At 47.5% G+C, this 23953-nt stretch overlaps 1 protein-coding gene and 1 non-coding gene across 2 annotated transcripts in view; both read right to left on the bottom strand.

The window, feature by feature from the left end:
- LOC126339150 (protein tiptop) overlaps positions 1-23953 on the bottom strand; it is a 1078908-nt gene that overhangs the window by 657801 nt on the left and 397154 nt on the right. The window lies entirely within an intron of this gene.
- Trnas-gga (transfer RNA serine (anticodon GGA)) lies at positions 640-723 on the bottom strand. The gene is given in 2 exon segments: positions 640-674; positions 684-723. It is a non-coding gene; the product is annotated as a tRNA-Ser (tRNA).

The following is a 23953-nucleotide window of genomic DNA, read 5'->3' as shown; positions in this document are numbered from 1 at the left end:
GGTCGCGATCCCAACGTGGTGCATTCACATGTTCGCCTCCTGAGAGTTACTGGCGTTTCCAGGTTCAGTTACAGGTGTGTTCATAGAATCACATCAAAAAGAGATAGAAGCGTTAGTAGCAAAAATATAGCATTTATTGCGTCCGTTGGGGTAGAAGATACTTCCGAAAACATGAGAAAGGAACGAAAAGCGATGAAAAGTAGGTTTCTACGTCCCTATACGAAACATAACATTAAAGGTCCAACACGTCCTCTGTAAAATATGAAACTTCCTGGCAGATTAAAACTGTATGCCGGACCGAGACTCGAAATCGGGAGCTTTGCCTTTCGCGTGCAAGTGCTCTACCAACTGAGCCACCCAAACACGACTCACGCCCCATCCTCACAGCTTTACTTCCGCCAGTACCTCGTTTCCTAACTTCCAAACTTTACAGAAGCTATCCTGCGTAGCCTGCAGAACTAGCACTCCTGAAAGAAAGGATATTGCGGAGACATGGCTTAGCCACAGTCTAGGGGATGTTTCCAGAATGAATTTTCAAAATGGTTCAAATAGCTCTGAGCACTATGGGACTGAATTGCTGAAGTCATCAGTCCCGTAGAACTTAGAACTACTTAAACCTAAGAACATCACACACATCCATGCCCGAGGCAGGATTCGAACCTGCGACCTTAGTGGTCGCGCGGTTCCAGACTGTAGCGCCTAGAACCGCTCGGCTACTCGGGCCGGCTGAGATTTTCGCTCTGCAGCGGAGTGTGCGCTGATATGAAACTTCCTGGCAGATTAAAACTGTGTGCAGGACCGAGATTCAAACTCGGTAGAGCACTTGCCCGCGGAAAGCAAAGGTCCCGAGTTCGAGTCTCGGTCCGGCACACAGTTTTAATCTTCCAGGAAGTTTCATACAAGCGCACACTCTGCTGCAGAGTGAAAATCTCATTCATGTCCTCTGTACTTCAATAACAGATGTATAGCACCAAATTAAGTTTCTGGAGAACATACCGTGTACATGACACTTCCCGGCAGATTAAAACTGTTCGCCAGAGTGAGACTCGAACTTGGGACCTTGCCTTTCGTAGGCAAGTGCTCTATCGGCTGAGCCGTCCAAGCGCAACTCACGACTAATCCTACAGCTTTACTTCCTGCAGTACCTCATCTCCTACCTTCCAGACTTCACGGAAGTTCTCCCGAGAAACTTGAAGGGCTAGCACTCCTGTAAGAAAGGATGTTGAGGGGACATGCCGTAGCCACTACCTGCGGGATGTTTCCACAATGAAATTTTCAATCTGCAGGCTAGTGTGTGCTGATAACTTCTTGAGTAGCTCAATCAGTAGAGGATTTGCCTGTGGAAGACAACTATACCGAGTTCTCGGGTCCGCTGCAGAATGAAAATTTTATTCTGTATAGCGTGTACATACTCCTTATACACCCTGTGGAGCTTTTAATCCGACAAGTGTTCGCAGAGTGTTATTCCCACAATTGTCGGAAAAATAACATCAAATATGAACGCTCTCAAAAATAAAGCACGAAGGAGATGCACTAGTGAACCACAATCAAGTGAGTCGTAATGAACTGCTTCCGGTACAGTCACTGAGTTCCAAGTGCGAAATCCAACCTATACTTGAGTTTAACATCTTTGGGTAAAAGGCATAGTTCACTGCCAGTATCACAGATTCTCCGTTAATCTAATTCGTATCTCTTATATTTCCCTGCAGATATTAAGAACGAAGATCAGGTGCATAAAAAGTTCCAATGTTCATACACCGCAAGACCTGTTTCAACAGCACGGCTCTTTACTTAGCATAATCCTGCAAGCCATGGTGTATCATTAGTCTTCTCTCAGGTGAGAGCAACCTCAAACAGCCCTATTGCAAAAACATATAATTTAATGTAGAAACAATGTTTGCTTGCGCTTCGTATATTTCCTACTTCCATGAGCGTCGCCACAAGTGAAAGCAACGTTTAGCGCCAGACAAAATTCTAGACACAACTCGGAATTTTCAATGGAACTTCTCGGATAACAGTGATATCAAAATAGTGACCCATCCTCAAAATGAGCGACGAAGGACTCAAACAAGCCGCATTCTGCGCTACAACCTACATAAAGTACTCACTATAGTTAACAAAACGGAAAATTTGTAACTCATCATGTCAGCTATGTTTGTACTGTACCTGTTCTACCAGAATGGCTGAAACCGAACTCGGTCTTTTTCCGTGTTGTGTGTGTGTGTGTGTGTGTGTGTGTGTGTGTGTGTGTGCGCGCGCTATAAATCACCCTAATCGTTTTGAAGCACTGTTGTGACCTATACTGCTCAGAGACTTTCACGTTCCTGCAAGGTTCCTATGTAGACAGCAATCGGACCTTTCAGCGAAAGGCTGGTCATACGTTGTACGAAATCGTTACAATGCTGGTTCGAAGGTAAAACCAGGAAAGAGCTATGAAACCTTGAAGGTAGAATACCTCCAAGGTTTCTAACTCTTATTCCGACCAGGGCGTTTGGAAACAAGGAGTCCCTGTCCTCCAGTATCATCATAGTAAATGTATTCCTTTCGTTTATAACTCTACTACCTATAGATATCCTCACAATTCTCACGAGATAGGGAAGACGCAAGGTTGGTGTCGAACGCTACGTCGACGCCACAGCGCCAGAGGCTAAGCACGAACTTACGTGGAGGACGACGCAATGAATCAGCTGTGGCCTTGTTTACGGAAGGATCCCGCAATTCACCTGACGTGATGCAGAAAATGTGCAGAATTGCCAGTAAAATGTGAGGAACCGGTAAACTGTTACCCACTTTTCCGAAAGACGAGTCTGGTGACTACATTACTGCACCTCATCAACCAGCACGTCCTTTGTAGAATTTTTTCCCTTTCCTACAAGCTATCCCGTCCGACCAAAAAGTTTCGAGACTGGATTAATAAAGAAATGGAGAAAAATAAGACGATGGTTTTAATGCTTCGGTTCAAAAATGGCTCTGATCACTATGGGACTTAACTTCTAAGGTCATCAGTCCCCTAGAACTTAGAACTACATAAACCAAACTAACCTAAGGACATCACATACATCCATGCCCGAGGCAGGATTCGAACCTGCGACCATAGCGATCGCGGGGATACCAGACTGAAGCGCCTAGAACCGCTCGGCCACTCCGGCCAGCTCCTCGGGGAGACCCGATTAGTTCAGTCCACGTGGATGTAATCTATGTTAGCGCTGTTTGTTAGCGAGCTGTGTGCGTTAATATCTGTTAGGCTATAAAACAACAGCTACAGCTAAATTAGTAAATAAACAAGTTTTATGTGGCTTTCGAACAATTATCCAGACACGATGCAATCTAATTATGTAATGTACAAACCTTATGTAGCTCCAGACAGAAATAACAAGCCACAACTAACTCAACTATTATCTTGTAAAAATCATATCTGTATAATAAAACTAGTTTCTTTGAGCAGTGTACTTGTTAATTTCGTGCCAATTTCTCCAGAGGATGCTATTTGTTGCCATGACCTCCAGCAGTTTATTGCCACCAGGTGTTGGAAAACTCTCGCCATCATGGCAAAATCACTCCCCCTTGAATCCGACCCACTATGTCCATGTCACACTGCCTATTTACAAGGATTAAGAACAGATTAGCCCATCATCTCCTGACTGGACAAAAACCCCTTCCCCCTCCTACCGAAATTTGGCCCTGGTTAGCACTAAAGCAAACAGGACAAGGACGCAGGTGCAGTCAGAAAGTTATACTGCGTGGAGTGGGCATCAGTGCGGATATTTTTATATGTATAAATCAATATGTACACACATCGGTATAGTGACTGTTTCTTCTCGTTGCAAACAGTCTTCCTGCAAACACAACACATAATTTACTGACTGATCTCTTCTGTACAGTCGTAACTGAAGCATTATCTGCACTTTGCCTGCCAGTATGGGCTAACAGTTTGGTGTCCGAGAATCCATATTCCAATACCTTCCCTGCTGACCAGGCGAAAATAAGCAGTAATGTACTTGGAGGCACTAAATGAAACGTCCCCTTAGAAAAATTTATGAATGACCGTGCTGATAAACTTCTTACATTATTTGCTTTACAAACAGCTGAGCAAAACTGAACGTACTCAGACATTTCTCTCTTTACTTATTCTGATCATCACTAAACTGACACAAAATATTTTTAGCGCACGCAATCTGACTTTCAATAGACCCTACAAAAGAATGGCCCTGATCAACATTAACCTATACCTTTCACAGATCACTTAGCTTACAAAAATCTTGGTTACTCGAACTGCTGCGATACAGAGAGCGCCACTACTGCCAGCTAAATAAAAGATTCAAACTACTGATGGCACTAACTACTGATAGGGATAGTTAGCAAATGAAAGATTTTGATAGAGAACAAACAACGTATTTACTTTAATAGTGTTCAAAGGTCATAATATATCAGTTCATGACTGCAGTCTACAAATTTACTGTCTCTGATGGACACACGTCCAAATCACCCGTTCTCAAAACTCCGCCATCTCCCTCCCCTCATCCACCACTGCTGGCGGCTCACATCCAACTTCGCAACGCTAAGCGCTGTTAACATTCAGCTGCCCAACACTACAATTGCGACTATTCCAACAATGCCAACCGGCCACAGACTGCGACACAGCACAGCCAGTGATTTTCATACAGAGCGCTAAGGGGCGTTACCAATAAAAAAAACCTATACAGCCTACTTACATAACGAACGTCAATGCCGCCCGCTGTGGCCGAGCGGTTCTCGCCGGCCGGTATAGCCAAGCGTTTCTAGGCGTTTCACTCCGGAACCGCGCTGCTGCTACGGTCGCAGGTTCGAATCCTGTCTGGATGTGTGTGATGACCTTAGGCTAGTTAGGTTTACGTAGTTCTAAGTTCTAGGGGACTGATGGCCTCAGATGTTAAGTCCCACAGTGCTTAGAGCAGTTTGAACCATTTTTTTTCGAATGTAAAAACATACTACTGCCAAAGCTATAATTAACAGCCTGCAAATGAAGTAAATGCTGATATAGTATTGCTCAGTGATCTGTTCTCAGTGCCGCGCGGGATTAGCCGAGCGGCCTGCGGCGCTGAAGTCATGGACTGTGCGGCTGCTCCCGGCGGAGGTTCGAGTCCTCCCTCGGGCATGTGGGTGTGTGTTTGTGCTTAGGATAATGTAGGTTAAGTAGTATGTAAGCTTAGGGACTGATGACCTTAGCAGTTGAGTCCCATAAGATTTCACAAACATTTTTAACATTTTTTCTGTTCTCAGTCACCAATAAAAATATCTGCACTTACACCTCTTAACATCCTGTATGCATCAATAGTACGAGCTCAGTTCATCAGATTGCACCGATGGTCGGACGGATTTGGTTGCAAGTGTTAGCGAATCTCATTGCAGGAGAGAGGCGGTCTTCTCGCGAAATTCACCTATCTGCTGGTGGACTATTAAGCCGGACCCCACACTTCTTCATAAATTAGACGGGCACGAAGCAGTAGAAGTGGTGCTGCGGGGGAGGAAGGATTTGCAGTTCCCCGGCGCCGCTTGATAAGGTGATGGAAAACGCTTGGCAGGCCGTAGACTCCCGCGGCGGCAGAGAGGTGGGGAGGCGGCCGACGATATTTCAAGAGAGTTGCGGCCGAGGCGACAATGACGCAGCCGGCGCGCCGCGGTGCGGTATCTCTATAAATTAGGGCATTGCTCGTGCTTCATTAGACGGCAGGCAGCGCCAGTGGCAGCGGCGGCGGCGGCGGCGGCGGCGGCGGCGGCGGCGGCGGCGGCGGGGGCGGGTGTTTGTTATTGGGGGTGGATGCGCGGGGCTGCGTGGCCCTGGAAATATTTCATGTAAGGGCTGGCGGCCGCGGCGAGGCGGCAGCGGCGCGGACTCTAATCTACAGGGTCATAAAACCCTACTTCTCTCGTGTCCGCGTATCTTATCTCGGCCGCGTTGAGGGATTTATTAGCACTCTTCATAACAAAAACCAATCTGTGCGGAGCGGCAGCGAGGTTTGCGTTGCGCGTTCCGCAGCCGACACCCCCGCCCCTTGCCGGCCTGGGGTGCGTTCAGAGCCCGCTCCACCGCCCGTCTCGGTCGCACCGGCTGCGTCTGGCGCAGAGCGGTCGCTTCTCAACTGCTACGCCGCCGCCAGGCAAGAAGTCTGGAAACGCCCTCTCCGCAGCAGTTCACTTTATTTTAACTCCACTTCGCCTCGATGTGCACAGCGAGTGAAGTGATGCAACAGTTAACAAATGCACTCGCATTCGAAAAGTGCGGGGTTTGTTGCGCTCACTGGTAACGTGACACACTACAGCTCCCATGGTCTCTGGTTTGATGTCGGTTAGTCCTACGATTTTTATTTGTCAAAGTCAGCCTCCTTAGCACAGACGTCAGCACCCCTAACTGCCATGGAGGACCCCCGGGTACGATTCCCGAGCGGGTCGGAGATTTGAGGTGGTTGGGAACTGGATACTGTGTTCTCCTCCTCATCATTTCATTATCATTGATACGCAAGTCGCCGAAGTCTGGTCACCTGAAAAGACTTGCGACTCGACGGCCGAACTGCAGAAGGTGGGGCCGGCCGGAGTGGCCGAGCGGTTCTAGGCGCTTCAGTCTGGAGCCGCACGACTGCTACTGTCGTAGGTTCGAATCCTGCCTCGGGCATGGATGTGTGTAATGTCCTTAGGTTAGTTAGGTTTAAGTAGTTCTAATTTCTAGGGGACATATGACCTCAGAAGTTAAGTCCCATAGTGCTCAGAGACATTTGAACCATTTGTCCTGGTTGCGGATGATGTATGTTGGGTTGCCTATCTTAAAGTGCAGAGATATAACACTAGCAACAAAGATCCGTATCGTGAGGGCTATGGTATTTCCAGTTGTGATGTATGGATGTGAGACCTGGACCATTAGAAAGGCTGAACGGCGAAGAATTGACTCCTTCGAATTGTGGTGTTGGAGGAAACTTCTTAGAGTTCCATGTTTGGTTTAGTTTGCTTGCCCTGTCGGTGTCAACAGAAGTTATTTGATCTTGTATTCATTTTCCTAGTATTTTACTATCCTCCTTTTTCTTTCGAACAGATCATCTTATGATTACTTGGTAATAAGACGAAACTGACAGTGATACCATGTGAGTGAGCTGAGGCCTGAAGATACAATTTTTTTTTTAAGGCGGTCCGAGCAGTCTAAGGCGCTACATTCATGGACTGTGCGGCTGGTCCCGGCGGAGGTTCGAGTCCTCCCTCGGGCATGAGTGTGTGTGTTTGTCCTTAGGATAATTTAGGTTCAGTAGTGTGTAAGCTTAGGGACTGATGACCTTAGCAGTTAAGCCCCATAAGATTTCACGCACACACACACACACACACACACACACACACACACATACACAAAAGTCGGTCGGTTTTGTAAAATCTTTTGTCCAAAAGTAAGAGAGAAAATAGATAAACATCTGACACACACCTCATTTGCTACAAATGATTTCGAGCATAATTCAAAGCGCCATCAAATATTTCTATAATCTCTTTTAGTAAGACATGTAACCGACATTTTTTCAAATTACTTTGTTTTTTCAAGCTTTGTTCACAAAGCGTGATCTTACTGACTCTAATTTTGCTTTCCTAGCGTCTTTTGTTCTCGAAATGTCCTGAATTTAGTATTTAATTCGGAAGGAATCGTTTTTACAGTATTATATGACACAAATGCAACCTTTCACGCGCAAAGATGAACTTCTTGACACCGCATTAATTTTTCTGGCGCCTGCTGTCCTTGAAATGTCCTAAATTTAGTACTCGATTCAAAGGAACCCTTTTTGACAGTCCAGTGTCACACCAATGCAACTTGTTATGCGCATGTTTGGCAGGAGAGCTACTGTGAATTTGGGAATGTAGGAGATGATGTCCTGGCGGGTTCAAAGCTGTGAGGACAAGTCGTAAGCTGTCCTTGGGTGGGTCAGTCGGTAGAATACTCGTTAGCGGAAGGTAAAGGTCTCGAGTCGGCACAAAATTTCAATCAGCCACGAAGTTTCATAACATCCCACACTCCAAGGCAGAACGAAAGTCTCATTCTGGAGTATGACAGCAATCAAGCAAACGCATAAGCACTAATAAACAACACGTAGTGACATAACGCAGCTTTTCGGCCGCTGAGGCATGGGTTCCTTGCACTCAATTTCTACAAAATAGGTCTTAACAATTCTTCTTAAAACAAAAAGTAAAAAGTAAGGGATGTGCGTGTAGAAAAACGTCTTTCTAAAAGAAATAAGGACCACTCTTGTCTAGAAAAAATGGTTCAAATGGCTCTGAGCACTATGGGACTTAACATCTGAGGTCATCAGTCCCCTAGAACTTAGAACTACTTAAACCTAACTAACCTAATGACAGCACACATCCATGACCAAGGCAGGATTCGAACCTGCGACCGCACGTTTCCAGAGTGTAGGGCCTAGAACCGCTCGGCCACCGCGGCCGGCCCTTTCCCGCAAGATAAATAGCAGGGGCGACCTGGAATAAGGGAGTGTCCTGCAGCGACGGGCGTGACGCAGCAGAAGTGATGACGGTGTTGACAGTTTCTGGGAGGTAGGCAACCGGGACGGAGGTCCGGCGCGACGGACAAACGAGAGAGGAGAGGTCGGAAGTCTCAGAGGTGCCGTGAGTCAGCAGAACGGCGCCCGGCCGCCCAGCCGCTGATTGAAACGGCGGTGATTGATATCTGCCATTACCGCTGACATTTTAAAGACCTCACCTCCCCCTCCGACGCGTCGCCGCCCCCGGGCCTTTTAATGCACACATCTGCAGAAATTTATCGGCGATTCTTCTATAGCCGGGCCGGCACTGGTGTGAGGTAAGAGGGGTACTGACTATTATTCAATAGGACGTTTGTCTTTTAAATGGACTCTGGGAACGGTGCCGCGCCGTGGAGAGCGGAATGGAGGATGGGATTACGAGGGGGGCACGGGATTAATACTGCGACTGTACTAGGTGGCGGGGGAGGAGGGTGTCGCGGACGTTAGAGAAAAGGCACGGCAAAGAAGGGCGGTCTAGAGCGAGAGAGGAATTCTCCCTACATTAGTCCGGCAATAAATCTCTTACACGTAGAGGGAGAGCGAGACAGATAAAAAACACACATACACACGTAGCGAGGAGACGCACACTTGGGTTCGCTGTGTTGCTATATGCAAATACAAACCTCTGGAGCGGGGGAGGCGCGTGATATATGTGGCACCAAGTGTCAACTGAGTGATGCATTGGGAGTAGTCGCAGAGGCGCGGAGCTCCGCGGCCCGGCGTGGCGTGGCGTGTCGTGCGCGCAGGCGCGCCAGGACGTGACGCAGTCGCAGAGAGACACGAAACAAAACACTTCCTTCTGCCGCGCAGCGCCGCGGCCAGAGTTATGTTTCCTCCGCGCGCTGCCGGGCCAACTGCACGCCGTCTTGCCCGGCCCGGCCGGGCCCGTCACGTAGACGGCCGGCGACGAAACGGGCCGCAGATGCCGCGGCGCCGCCCCCAGCCGCGGCCTCGCTCGCTTCTCGTACATCAGACGCTCGCAGTCTGCAGTTTGTTTTGGACTCTCGTTGTAACCCAGGGGGGAGGGGGAAGAAAGAAAGAGAGAGAGAGAGAGAGAGAGAGAGAGAGAGAGAAGACTGGAAGGTAACAAGACAGGCAGCGAAGTATAGGTAGAGAAGTGGAGATGGTGAGTGAGAAGAGGAGAGATAGGTAAAAGAGGAAGAGAGTGAGAAGGAGGGAGATAAAGGGAGAGCAAAGGTAGGTAAGGGTGAGGGAAGAAGTGACAGAAGGAGGTAGGTACAAGATGAAGAGAGAGAGAAGGAGGGAGATAAAGGGAGAGGGAAGGTGGGTACTTGGAGAGGAGGCGGATTTAAGGGTGAGGAAGGAGGAGAGAGAAGAAGGTGTGTAAGAAAAGAAGGGAGAGAGAGGGGGCGGTAGGTTAAAGAGCAATGGAGAGAGCAAGAGGGTGAGAAACTGAGAGGGGAGATAGGTAAAGGGTGAGGGAGAGGGAAAGGGTGGGGGAGAAGGGGAGAGAGAGAGGCAGGTAAAAACGGAAGGGAGTGAGAAGGAGTGAGGTTAAGGGTAGGGGAGTGGGAGGTATGGGGAGAGGCACAAGCACAGGAGGTAAAGCTTGGAGGGAGTGAGGTAGAGGGAGGTAGATAAAAGGAGGAGGAAGGGGAGCAAAAGATAGGAGGTAGGGTACAGGGCGAGGAAAAGGGAAAGAGAGGGGTAAAAGCGGAAGGAAGAGAGAGAGGGGGGAAGATGGTAAAGGAAGAAGGAGGGAAATCACTTAGAGGCGGGGAGGTAAAGGAAGAGGAAGAGATATAATGGGAGAAAGAGAGAGGTAAACGCAGAGATGGAGTGACAGAGGTAAAGAGACAGGTAGGAAGGTAAAGGGAGATAGAAGAAAAGAGAGAGGGGCAGTCTGTGGCTAGTTTGCATTGTTGGAATTTGCTATTGTAGTCTTGGGCAGTTGGCTGTTCACAGCGCCTAGCACTGCGCAGTTGGAGGTGAGCCGGCAGCAGTGGTGGATGTGGGGGGAGAGATGGCGGAGTTTTGAGAGCGGATGATCTGGACATGTGTCCATCACACACAGTAAATTTGTAAGACTGGATGTCATGTTAATGACTTTTTAACACTATTAAGGTAAATATATTCTTTGTTCTCTATCAAAATCTCTCATTTGCCAACTATGCCTATCAGTAGTTAGTGCCTTCAGTAGTTAGAATATTTTATTTAGCTTGCAGTATTGGCGCACGCTGTCGGATTGCGTTGCGCTAAAAATATTGTGTGTCAGTTTAAGCAGAGTTATTAATTTTTTTTAAGGGGACGTTTCAAATGGACGTGGCTTGCGAAGTACAAATGTAGATGTAGGTGCAAACTCAGCATTAAAAACCGCGAAGTTATTGGTCAGTTAATACGCAGTTGCAAGGTTTGTCGTTAATTCACCCGTTCCTCTGTCATGTTCAAAGAGTTATTTAAGAGACTCATGTCTAACTGATCACCTTAGGTTATTTCCTAATGTCGAGTCATGACCGGATATAATTTAGTTTCTCTGTCCTCCCTTTCATAGAATCGACCACAGTTCCGTCGACAGCCGTCGACTCTAGACAGACGCACTTATCGATGTATGTACAACAAAAGCATAGTCACAGTCTTACATGCGGCAGTAAAGTAGGCCAAAAATCTGAAGACGGCAAGCGCCACAAAAACTCGATTACTCGAGACGTTCGCGTGTTGTGAAACAGTGACAGATGCCTTACAATGGCGTCCCCGTGTCTGGGAGTAACGTACGGCCGGCATCGGGGCCCTATTTCATCGCATTACAGCGCTTCACGCACGATTTATGTCTCGTGGAGCAGCATGACGCCTGAAAATGTAATATGGATGTCTTGAGAACCCCCTTACAAGGTTTCTTGTTCCGTACAGTCACGATCGCTCGAGAGGGAGTAACGTAACCGTAGGACGTACAGCGGCGATATGAATCACGGCCCTCGATTCCTGGGGAGGCTGTTCGTGCTGGCGGCTGGCGGCTGGGGCCTCTTAAATCCGCGCGGGTGTCGAGGGCAGGTGGCTGTTTGCCGCGCGAAATGTCTCCACCATAAACATGCCAGTCAGCGCGCCTGCATAATATATAATCACTGCGCCGGTGCGTTTCAATACGCACTCTAATAAAGCCGCCAGCGCCCGAGGTTCGGGCTCCGGCGTTGTCGTGCTGTGGTGCCGAGAAGGTGCAGCCTTTAGAAAGTTCCCTCTCGTAGAACTGGAATATACTGACTACTCGCAAGTGACGTGCCGTAACAAAGCAAACTTGGAATGTAAACACGATACGTGCTTGCCGAATGTCTCGGGAGAAAAAAAAAAAAATGGTTCAAATGGCTCCGAGTACTATGGGACTTAACATTTGAGGTCATTAGTCCCCTAGAACTTAGAAATACTCAAACCTAACTAACCTAAGGACATCACACACATCCATCCCCGAGGCAGGATTCGAACCTGCGACCGTAGCGGTCGCGGGGTTCCAGACTATAGCGCCTAGAACCGCTCGGCCACCCACGTCTTGAAGGGAAAGTGCGCAAAATTTCATCAAGATCAGAATAAAACTGTACATTTGTATGAATGACAAACAAGGAAACACTTTTCTTTATATATCTAGATCAAGACTAATGTAGGTAACAAACTTGGATACGAAGCACGTTTCTTGTGAGAATGCTTATTGTGCATCAGACGAAGGAATCATTTTGACAATAAGCGAAATTATCTCCCCCTTCCCCCCCCCCCTCCGCCCCCCGATACATTGGAAAGAGATGGCTAAATGTTGGAGGAGTGAAAAAACAAGCCATTTAAAAGCAGTAGCTCGTAAATGACGGCGGAATGCACAGAAACGTTCGTAGTGACGGAAAGTAACGCGTCTCTTGCACGATCCGGGAGGCCACCAAGCAATATACGAGAACGCATTGTGGCAGACGAAGTCGCCGATAGGGCCGGTGCATTCGATAAGTAATGGAAGAGCAGGCGATGAACTTGACGGTGGTGAGCGTCGAGAGTGTGCCGAGAGCCGGGCAGCGGGTAGTGGGCTGGCGTTGTATCTTCTCCGCCATGGGGACAGGACAGGTACGGGTACAGCGAGAAGAGCGCTGGCTGCTGTTTAACATAACAATGATAGCGAGACAATGCGGCCGCGGTTATCAGTGCACGCCAGGGCGGCACAATGGCGCCCCAGGGCTGTCCAGGTGCACGCACTTCAACCTGCTTTGCCCGCCTCCGCCGCTTCTTGTCCCATTTATGCCGTGAATCGTCTGGCCGACGTCTTGTTGCCGTGGGTACTTAATGCGCATCTCTGTCTCTGTTACAACGAAGCCACATTTACCACGTTATCACGACAGGATACTTCATGCCTCTGATGGTAAGATTCTGAGTGCGATCGTCGACCTCTCGTCTTCTGTAGCGAAATTTCAGTCGACACATGATGACCTTCTCCCCCCCCCCCCCCAACTGATTTTTCCAACACTTACTTCAAACATACAGCTCAGTATGAGTTTCCAAAGGCTCTTAAGCTTCTTTTGAAGCAGTAGCCAGCCCGAAATTCCCATTTTACACGCAGTCACACGCACTCCACATCGTCTTCTTGAAATGTGCAGTGTACAGTAACTATCACGTCTCATTTTACTATAATTATTTTCTCATTTCATTTTTCTCTATAATATTCCAACCAGAACAACAAGAGCCTTTCTCTCGCAGACACGGTATAAGTCGACATTTCCGATTTCCATCCAATTAAGTAAATAATCTATATTTTCAGTATCAGTAAAAAATCGAAAAACCGTAAGCGTCGCTCGGTTCCAGACCGCAGCGTCTAGAACCGCACGACCACTCCGACCGGCTCAGCGTGTTCGGTCAGAGGGTTAGCTGCTCTCTGTAATAAAAAAAAAACTGAGTGAATAGATCAATAACGAAATTCAATGGGCGTCAGGGGACTTCCGACACGAACAATTGCAACGAAAACATAACGAGAAAAAAAAAAAAAAAAAAAAAAAGAGAGAGAGAAATTGCGCCAACGCGCTGCTTCCTGGATTCGGGTAGGCTCCACGGCCCCGGATTGAATCCGCCCGGTCGATTAACGGCGAGGGCCGGTGCGCCGCCCAGCTCGATGTGGTTTTTAGGTGGTTTTCCACATGCCGCTGGGTGAATACTGGACTGGTCCCCATGTTCCGGCTCAGTTACACGCGTCGCAGACATTCGACACACGTCCACACTATTTCACGATTTACACTGGACGCAGACAGTGGGGTACACTGATTCCGTCCTGGCGGTACGGGGTGGCGGCAGGAAGGGCATCCAGCCATCCCTAAAGCTAACCTTGCCAAATCCGTTGTAACCACGCCGACCCTGCGATTGCTGCGGGACTATGGCGCAAGCGAAAGAAAAAGAAGAAATTCAGATAAAGAGAGATGTAAACAGGCAGAATACGGACTGCTGTTGCTGTGGTGTCACCGCCAGACACCACACTTGCTAGGTGGTAGCCTTTAAATCGGCCGCGGTCCGTTAGTATATGTCGAACTCGCGCGTCGCCACTATCAGTGATTGCCGACCGAGGGCCGCCACACGGCAGGTCTAGAGAGTTGGGATGGAAAAGCAAAGACGTTTTTCGTAGATGCAGATACTTCTGTATGTGCGCACATGTAATTGGGCGCAGTTTTCATACAACCCATGCAGATGGCTAAGCTACCTAGCGCCCAAGCGTCGGTCCTCGGCCCCTGGGAATGGCCCGCGGGTGGTCCGCTTGCCGGCCGCTTCCAATTCCGCGCGACACGGCATCACTCTGGGCGGCGAGTCGGTCACGCGCATGCGCGGCCGCCCGACTCCTTTGACGCGCGCCGCCTGCCGGCTAAACGAGAAATGCCTCCTCGGCCGCGGTCCAAAAGGACGCCGCGGAAAGAGGGCGCGCTTATCGGGTAGCCCGCGGGCATTTGCCCCTCCGACTGAGAACGGAGGATGCGGAAATCGCGTCCGTACTCCCCCGTAATCAGAAATGTTTACTCCAGTGCTCCGTGAGCCACCACACACGGAACGGTCGAGGGGAAAGAAGGAAAATGAGGCACAAATCCCGCGTGTCTTTTACAAAGCGAATCGCGGGCGCTGCGACAGGGAACTCGTCTGCCACAGACAGACGTAAATGTTTGGTCTTCCATTTATAATCACAAATGTGCCCGCGGAAAGGCAACATTAAAAAATGAAATTAAAAAAAAAAACCTTTCCTTTCATGCCGACCTCGTTGAAAGTCACAGATTCAGTACCGATGTATTTGGCTGCCTCAGGTAAAATGCAAACGGATTTCCTTCTCGTGCACAGTATTTAAAGTTGAGGTCCGGCGAGGTATCTAAAAAATGAACAAGAAATAATCCCACTATATGTTAGTCGGTAATTTGAAAGTCATGTCATCAAAGCGGTCTAACACTATCGGAATATTTCGGAGAAAATTCAGCCATCAGTTCCAAATACATTTCCAATTCACTTTATCGGTTCGACAAATTAATTTGTCATCTCCGGAAGCCTACAGAATTGAGGATATTATAAATCTGTAGAACTTGGTTATACATTTATGTAAAGTGTATGAAGTATGTAACAGAAACTTACTTAGTATTCGTTTACTGGGTGTTAATATCATCTTCATAGAAGCATAATGATGGCTTCGTGGGGTCCGCGCCACACTCGAACCCTACCATCAGCTCTTATTAAGCGAAATCGGGAGTCATATGACCAGGCCAACGTTTTCCAGTAGTGTAGGCTCCAACCGATATGGTCGCGAGACCAGGATGGCCGTTGCAGGCGGTGTTGTGCTGTTAGCAAAAGCTCTCGCATCGGTCGTGTGTTACAGTAGCCCTTAAGCACCAATTTCGCCGCACTGTCCTAACGGATACGTTCCTCGTAGGTCCCACTTTGATTTCTGTGGTCATCTCACGTAGCGTTGTTCGTCTATTAGCACTGGTAAGTCTACGTAAACTCCGCTGCTCTCGGTATTTAAGTGAAGGCCATCGGACAGTCCGTTATCCAATGCCTGAAATTTGGTATTCACGTGACACTCTTGAAATTGTGTGGTGTAATGCTTTGTGGTTCCTGGCTGGACGAGGAGAGGGTGGTATGATAGGTGGGTGGCCGGTTTCCTCTCACTACAACACGAAATGCATACATGGTTAAAATAATACACTCTATTACAAGAACCAACTGAGTATTAATTAACTTCAGTGATGTCTAATACGAAATTATGTGGTTAACAGCAATCAAATAACATGTACGAATTATTTAATATAGTTCGTGTGCATATCACAACTATATACAGTGACTAAGTTCCCTCACAGCTAGCTAAGGTGCGAGGAAACGACTATCACTGTGGAAGACTAGAGCACAGTGCGACGTAATGAGGTGCAATGCGAACTGAGTACGGATGCGACGTACTGAGGTACTGAGATTGAGACAGCTCGGTCGGGGGCGACGGCCTATATGCATGCTGCCTATGGGGCGTTATCGGCGCGTAGCCTGGGGGCGTGTCTTCTCTTGTCATACGAGCGCTTAGTCCAGCGCCTGCTGTACAATGTTTCGTAGTGCCGAGTGGTGTGCTGCCACCAATGCACTGCCCTTTTATAATTTGTGTACTTGATACTACCACCATTTGTATATGTGCATATCCCAGTCCCATGACTTTTGTCATGTCTGTGTAGAGTGGATACACTGAAGAGCCAAAAGAAACTGGTACACCGGTCTAATATCGTGAAGGGCCCCGGGAGCACTGAAAAGTGCCGCAACACGACGTGGTATGGACTCGGCTAACGTCTGAAGTAGTGCTGGAGGGAAATGACACAATGAATCTTACAGGGCTGACCGTAAATCCATACGAGTAAGAGCGGGTGGAGATCTCTTTTGAACAGCAAGCTGTAAGACATCAGAGATATGCTCAAGAATGTGCATGTCTGGGGAGTTTGGTGGCCAGCGGAGGTGTTTAAACTCAGAAGAGAATTCCTGGAGCAACTCTGTAGCAATACTGAACGTATGGGGTGTCCTGTTGGAATTGCGCAAGTCCGTCGGAGTGCACAATCGACATGAATGCATGGAGATGATCAGAAAGGATGCTTACCTACGCGTCGGCCGACCACAGTGGCCGTACGGTTCTAGGCGCTACAGTCTGGAACCGCGCGACCGCTACGGTCGCAGGTTCGAATCCTGCCTCGGGTATGATTGTGTATGATGTCGTTACGTTAGTTGGGTTTAAGTAGTTCTAGGTTCTAGGGGCTGATGACCTCAGATACTAAGTCTCATAGTGCTCAGAGCCATTTGAACCATTTTGAACCCGTCAGAGTGTTATCTAGACGTTATCAGGGGACCCATATTATTCCAATTGCAAACGCCCCACACCATTACAGAGCCTCCAGCAGCTTGAAGAGTCCCCTGCTGATATGCAGGGTCGATGGTTCAAATGGCTCTAAGCACTATGGGACTTAACATCTGAGATCATCGGTCCCCTAGACTTGGAACTACTTAACCTTACTAACCTAAGGACATCACACACATCCATGACCGAGGCAGGATTCGAACCTGCGACCGTAGCAGCAGTGCGGTTCCAGACTGAAGCGCCTAGTACCGCTCGGCCGGCTCAGGATCCATGGATTTATAAGATTGTTTCCATACCTGTGCACGTCCGTCAGCTCGATACAATTTTAATTAGACTCGTCCGACCAGGCAACATGTTTCCAGTCATCAACAGTTCAATGTCGCTGTTGACGGGCCCAGGCGAAGCGTAAAGGTCTGTGTCATGCAGTCGGCTCCGAAAGCCCACATCGATGATGTTTCGTTGAATGATTCGCACGCTGACACTTGTTCATGGTCCAGCATTGAAATCTGCAGTTGTTTGCGGAAGGGTTGCATTTCTGTCACGTTGAACGATTCTCTCCAATCGCCGTTCTTGCAGGATTTTTTTTACAGCCGCAGCAATGTCGGAGATTGGATGTTTTACGGATTCCTGACAATCTAGGTAACTCTTGAAATGGTCGTACGGGAAATTCCTCACTTCATGGCTACGTCGGAGATGCTGCGTCCCATCGCTCGCGTGTCGACTGTAACACCACATTCAAACTGACTTAAATCTTGATAACATGTCATTGTAGCAGCAGTAATCGATCAAACAACACCGCCAGTCACTTGATGTCTTATATAGGCTTTTTCCAACTGTTTTTTTGGCAGAAGAGCCAACACCGTGTTACGAGTGGAGGCCGAAATGCACGCGTCTTAGCTCACGCAGGCTGGCGTGAGAAGGGAGTTACCACACTAACGTGAGGTCTGTAACATGACAAGGAATGAGAATTCAGAAAGCGGAGGTAATTAGTTTCATACTTAACTTTAATCCACTAATGATGAACGTCGCTCTTGACGGTACGTGATTCACAATATTATCTGTTCAGCTACATTCTTGAAGTAATTATAGTAACTGAATATGACGGCTTGCTAGGTCGTAGCAAATGACGTAGCTGAAGGCTATGCTGAACTGTCGTCTCTGCAAATGAGAACGTAAGTTGTCACTGAACCATCGCTAGCAAAGTCGGCTGTACAACTGGGACGAGTGCTAGGGAGTCTCTCTCGACTACACCTGCCGTGTGGCGGCGCTCGGTCTGCACTGATAGTGGCGACACGCGGGTCCGACGTATACTAAAGGACCGCGGCCGATTTAAAGGCTACCACCTAGCAAGTGTGGTGTCTGGCGGTGACACCACACCAACAGCAGTCCGTATTCTGCCTGTTTACATCTCTCTGTATTTGAATTTCTTCTTTTTCTTTCGCTTACGGCATAATCCCTCAGCGATCACATGGTCGGCGTGGTTACAACGGATTTAGCAATGTTAGCTTTAGGGATGGCCGGATGCCCTTCCTGCCGCCACCCCGCACCCCCAGAACGGAATCAGTGTACCCCATTGTCTGCGTCCAGTGTAAATCGTGAAATAGTGCGGACGTGTGTCGAATGTCTGCGACGCGTGTAACTGAGGAGGAACGTGGGGACCAGCCCGGTATTTACCGATGGGTGTGTGGAAAACCGCCTAAAAACCATATCCAGGCTGGCCGGCGCAACGGCCCTCGTCGTTAATCTGCCGGGCGGATTCGATTCAGGGCCAGCGCGCCTCCCAAGTGCAGGAAGCAGCGCGTTGGCGCTTTTTTTTTTACTCTCATTTTGTTTTTGTTGCAATTATTCGTGGCTGACGTCGCCTGACGCCCATTGAATTTCGTTATTGATCTATTCACTCAGTTTGGTTTTTGTTTTGTTTTTTTTTTTTATTACAGAGGGCAGCTAACCCTCTGAGCGAACACTCTCAGCCGGCCGGAGTGGTCGAGCGGTTCTAGGCGCTGAAGTCTGGAACCGAGCGACCGCTACCGTCGCAGGTTCGAATCCTGCCTCGGGCATGGATGTGTGTGGTGTCCTTAGGTCAGTTATGTTTAAGTAGTTCTAAGTTCTAGGGCACTGATGACCTCAGAAGTTGAGTCCCATAGTGCTCAGAGCCATTTGAACCATTTTGAACACGCTGTGCTACCGTGCCGGCGACGCTCTCGGCTACCCTGGCGGGTATATCTCTGTATTTGAATACGCATGCCTATACCAGTTTCTTTTACGCTTCTGTGTATAACTTGTGTAAGCGGTACTGCCACAATGTGTATATATGTTTATCGCAATCCCATGACCTCTGTTACGTCATCGTAGTGTAGATAGGTTGTCAGAATTTTTTTGGGTTACATCAGTGTAACATCGGCAGTTAATGTTTCGTGTAGCAACTCAGTACTTGCACACTGGTGATTTTTTTGGTGCTGAAGCGTGGCTTGCAGTCGCTGCGAGAACCGGCAGCTGCGGCCGCTACAGCGGTGGTGGCGGCGGCGGCGGAGAGCGGCCGCAAAGTGTTGGCTCCGGTTGTGCGGGCGTGCGGCCGTGGCTGCGGCGGCGGCGGCGGCGGCGCGTGTAGCGCGAGTGGCAGGCCGTCAGTCAGGCTTCAGGCTGCGGCAAGTGTTTGTCGCGGGCGGCGCGCGGACAGCGGACGGACGGCGACACGGCCGCGCGTCGTGTCCCGTCAGTCGCCGCCGCCGGCGCGCGTTAATATTTCGCCGCCACCGCTGCCAGCTGCCACCCGCTTAATTGCCGCCCTCGCAGCCCGAGCAGAGCCGCGAAAATTGCTGCGTCTGCGGGCGCCGCGCCGCGCCGCGCTGCCGTGCGGTGCGGTGCGGTCGCCGCTGACGGCCCCTAATAACGCCACCCAGCCACCCGGAAGGGTTCGCGCCCGACGCGCCTCACTTTTTGCCTGTTACACTGGCGCTCCCGATATGCGTCTTTTACTCACTACGGCTAGTTACTTCGAACAATTCGTTAGCTTCAACTCGCGCTGACACCCGCACCGGAGTCTTCGGTAAGCGTTTCGGGAACTATGACAAAATAGTTTCATTACTCGATGACCCATCCTTTAGTAGGGAAACTTCGGATGTAATACCAAAAATGATAGAGAACAGCCGGCCGGAATGGCCGTGCGGTTCTAGGCTAGGGTGACCAAACGTCCCGGAAAACCGGGATTGTCCCGGTTTTCATCCCCGTGTTCCGGTGTCCCGAAAATTTGTTTCGGGACGCTAAAAAGTCCCGAAATTCAGTTTTTAAATACATTTCGTGAAACTTTCTCAAATTTTTGGGATTTCGCTATATTAAACGAAATACAACACAAGAAATTAATATATTTTAGCTTATTTGTCTAAAACCTCCATTGTCCCATACCAGTAATCACAGTATCAGTATTGATGCACTCAGGCAATAATTTACTTTGAGCGGTACTTTGGCGAAACAAGTAGTAAGTTGTATTATAGTAACAGAGCTATGAAACCGTCCGATTGTCGCGCCACTTACTCACTCATTGTCAGAACAGTGTAGTAGTTGATGTTTTGTCAGACAAACTGCAATAACTTTTTCTGATATTAGTGGTATTATTGCTGCAGTACTGTGAAGCGCAATGCCGAAACGCGCCTGCAAGTTCCGTGACTGTTATTCCAAGGAACGGTATTTCATTAAGAAGACCCGTTGTGATTACGAAGCAGAGTGGTAAGTAATAGAGGTAAATGATGTTTTGAAAAATACTCTGGAAACTGTTACTAAGAGGAGAGAACAGCAGTTCATTTCTTTTAATGTTAAATCTGTCCTTAAAAGAGCAGAAGTATCAGAAGCAGCGGAAAGGAGTTTTGGCGAAGAAGTTAACAAATTTTATGACACTTGTGTAGAATATCTCAGGAAGTGCAGCGGCTCATATTTACCCTCATCGCCGGTGTTTGATTGGATGTTACCGAAGAAAGTGCCAAAATGGGAAAGTGTTGAAGAGACAGTTTCTTATTTGAAGAGTAAAGAGATTGAAATCGATGATTCCATTCTCTTTGATCAGTTCGGCATACTGACAAATTTTGTTGAAGAAAGTCTTCACAAGTGGAATCATGAAAAAAAAAAAAAACAAAAAAAAACACTGGAATGTCATAAGAAGTGGGTGAGTTTTTTTAAAAGCTGTGACTGTCTTCAGTATTACTCTGAGTTGGTGATAATTGCAGGATATTTATTTGCAATCCCAAGCCATAATGCCAATGTGGTGAGAATATTTTCGTTTATGAACGTCCAGTGGACTGATGAAAGAAACAGAATGGAGGTGGACTCTCTTGAAGCAATCCTGCAGATCCAGTACAACTACAAAATGGATTGTGCCGAGTTTTATCACTGTGTCTCAAAGAACAAAGACATGATCAAGAAGGCTGGAGGCAGTGAAAAATACACTTTTCTCCAAGGACAGTCAATTGCATCTACAAGTGCTCAGTAATATTAATTGATTAAAAGTTGAATGGCTGTCAAATTTTGTAAAATCATAATACATTTCTTTATTACTGTATTCGTTTATTAAATGTCATTAATTATATAGATAATCTAGATTATATCAATCTTTTGTTTCCTCTTATTAGTTATAATAATCGGGTTAACAAAATATATCAACAAAATATTAATATTTAAAATTAACTAAACCTGGGTACATGTGGAATGAAGTGTCCATTAGCACCCGGGTGAATGTGTCCCAGTTTTCACCGAAAATAATTTGGTCACCCTATTCTAGGCGCTACAGTCTGGAACCGCGGGACCGCTACGGCCGCAGGTTCGAATCCTGACTCGGCAGGTTAGTTAGGTTTAAGTAGTTCTAAGTTCTAGGGGACTGATGACCTCAGAAGTTGAGCCCCATAGTGCTCAGAGCCATATGAACCATTTTGATAGAGGTCACTTCAGGCAAGAAGGGTCCGTGTCATCAAAACATGTAAGTAAGCTGTTTAGGTTTTTATGTTGGTAATACCACGTAGCGCTCTGTATCAAAATCACTGACTGTGCTCTATGCAGTATGTGGCTGGTTTGCATTGTTGTAATATTCGCAATTGTAGTGTTGGGCAGTTGGATGTGATCAGCGCGTAGCGTTGCGCATTTGGACGTGAGCCGCCAGCAGTGCTGGATGTGGGGAGAGATGTTGTTTTTGGGGGAGGAGACCAGACAACGAGGTCATCGGTCTCATCGGATTAGGGAAGGGCGAGGGAGAAAGTCGGCCATGTCCTTTCAAACGGAACAACGCGGCATTTGCCTGTAGCGATTTAGGGAAATCACGGAAAACCTACATCAGGATGACCGGACGCGGGATTGAACCGTCGTCCTCCCGAATGCGAGTCCAGTGTGCTAGCCACTGGGCCACCTCACTAGGTGTGGGGAGAGAGATGGCAGAATTTTGAGAGCGGACGATGTGGACGTGTGTCCGTCCGAAAAACGAAATCTGTAAGACTGGATATCATAAACCGATATATATATATATGATTACTTTTGAACATTATTAAGGTAAATATGTTGTTTGTTCTCTGTCAAAATCTTTCATTTGCTGATTATCCCTATCAGTAGTTAGTGCCTTCCGTAGTTTTATTTAGCTGGCAGTATTGGCGCTCGCTGTATTGCAGCAGTTGGAGTAACGAATATTTTTGTGAGGTTAGTGATTCATGAAAGGTATATGTTATTGTTATTCAGGGCCATTCTTTTATACGGATTATTGAAAGTCAGATGGCGTTGCGCTAGAGAAAAAAATAAATAAAAAGTTGTGTCAGTTTACTGATGATCAGAATAAGTAAAGAGAGAAATGTCTGACCACGTTGAGTTTTGCTCAGCTTTTTGAAAATCTAATAACTTAAGAGTTTTTCGGGCACTGTTATTTATAATTTTTTCTACGGAGATGTTTCAAACTATTCTCGCCACTCAAAAGCGATAACTTTATTGGTCACTGATACGCGAACTGGTAAAAAATCTTGTAACACATTACATTTGATTTGATTTGACTTGATTTACTGCTCATTTGGAGACATGTTGCCTTACATTTTGTAACACGTCGTTCATTTTACAGCTTTTCATGTAGATTACAAAACATATTCCATATTACAAACAGCAATTATTGTTTTCTGCAGTTATAATGGAAGTAATAACAGATTAAAAATACATTAGAAATTGAACGAAAAAAACAAAAATCTTGAGATGATGAAGATGATGACGACGATGATGATGACAGGTGATAGGAAAGACTTGGATAGTAAGAGGGAGGGAGGGGGAGAGGGAGAGGGAGAGGGGGAGAGAGAGAGAGAGAGAGAGAGAGAGAGGGAGAGGGAGAGGGAGAGAAATGTTACTCTGTCTGACCCTGTCTGGTCTGGAAGCCTGTTTCAGCCAGCCTGGTCTGAAAGCCTCGGGACTACTTCCAGCCCTGCAGTCCTAGTTCGTTACAGTTTAATTTACTGATTAATGTGTCTAAACACAGTTTACAAAAACAAAACAACTATTACGTACATTGTTAAAAGCACAGCGGTGTGTGAGTGTAAAGTATATTTTTTCTTGGGGTTATTAATTAATCTTCAGTTCCTGCAAAACGTGTCCTGAATTTTACCTGTTATGTTGCTTCTATCGTAAGTATTCAGTTACGAATGTTACACCCCAACAGCGGTATAATGACCGCGGGATGGATAAGCCTGCTGTTTATATTTGAGCTAGAAGAGGTTTACAGGACTGATTGCATTACACTGCTTATTCTGATACAGTTTAATTATTTTAGATGATGTATAAGGTTGTCTGTGGTACCTGCTTGTAAACGTGTTCACTGTTCGAGTGTGTGTGTGTGTGTGTGTGTGTGTGTGTGTGTGTGTGTGTGTGTGCTGCTGCTGCTGCTGCTGTGCACGAACTGGAACTGCTTACTTAGGTTCAGATGGCTCTGAGCACTATGGGACTTAACATCTGAGGTCATCAGTCCCCTAGAACTTAGAACTACTTAAACCTAACTAACCTAAGGACAACACACACATCCATGCCCGAGGCAGGATTCGAACCTGCGACCGCAGTGGTCACGCGGGTCCAGACTGAAGCG

This window comes from Schistocerca gregaria, chromosome 1 (assembly GCF_023897955.1).
Source record: "Schistocerca gregaria isolate iqSchGreg1 chromosome 1, iqSchGreg1.2, whole genome shotgun sequence".
NCBI lineage: Eukaryota > Metazoa > Arthropoda > Insecta > Orthoptera > Acrididae > Schistocerca > Schistocerca gregaria.
The sequence above is the reverse complement of the archived record's forward strand: the minus strand, read 5'-3'. Positions and strand labels throughout refer to the sequence as shown.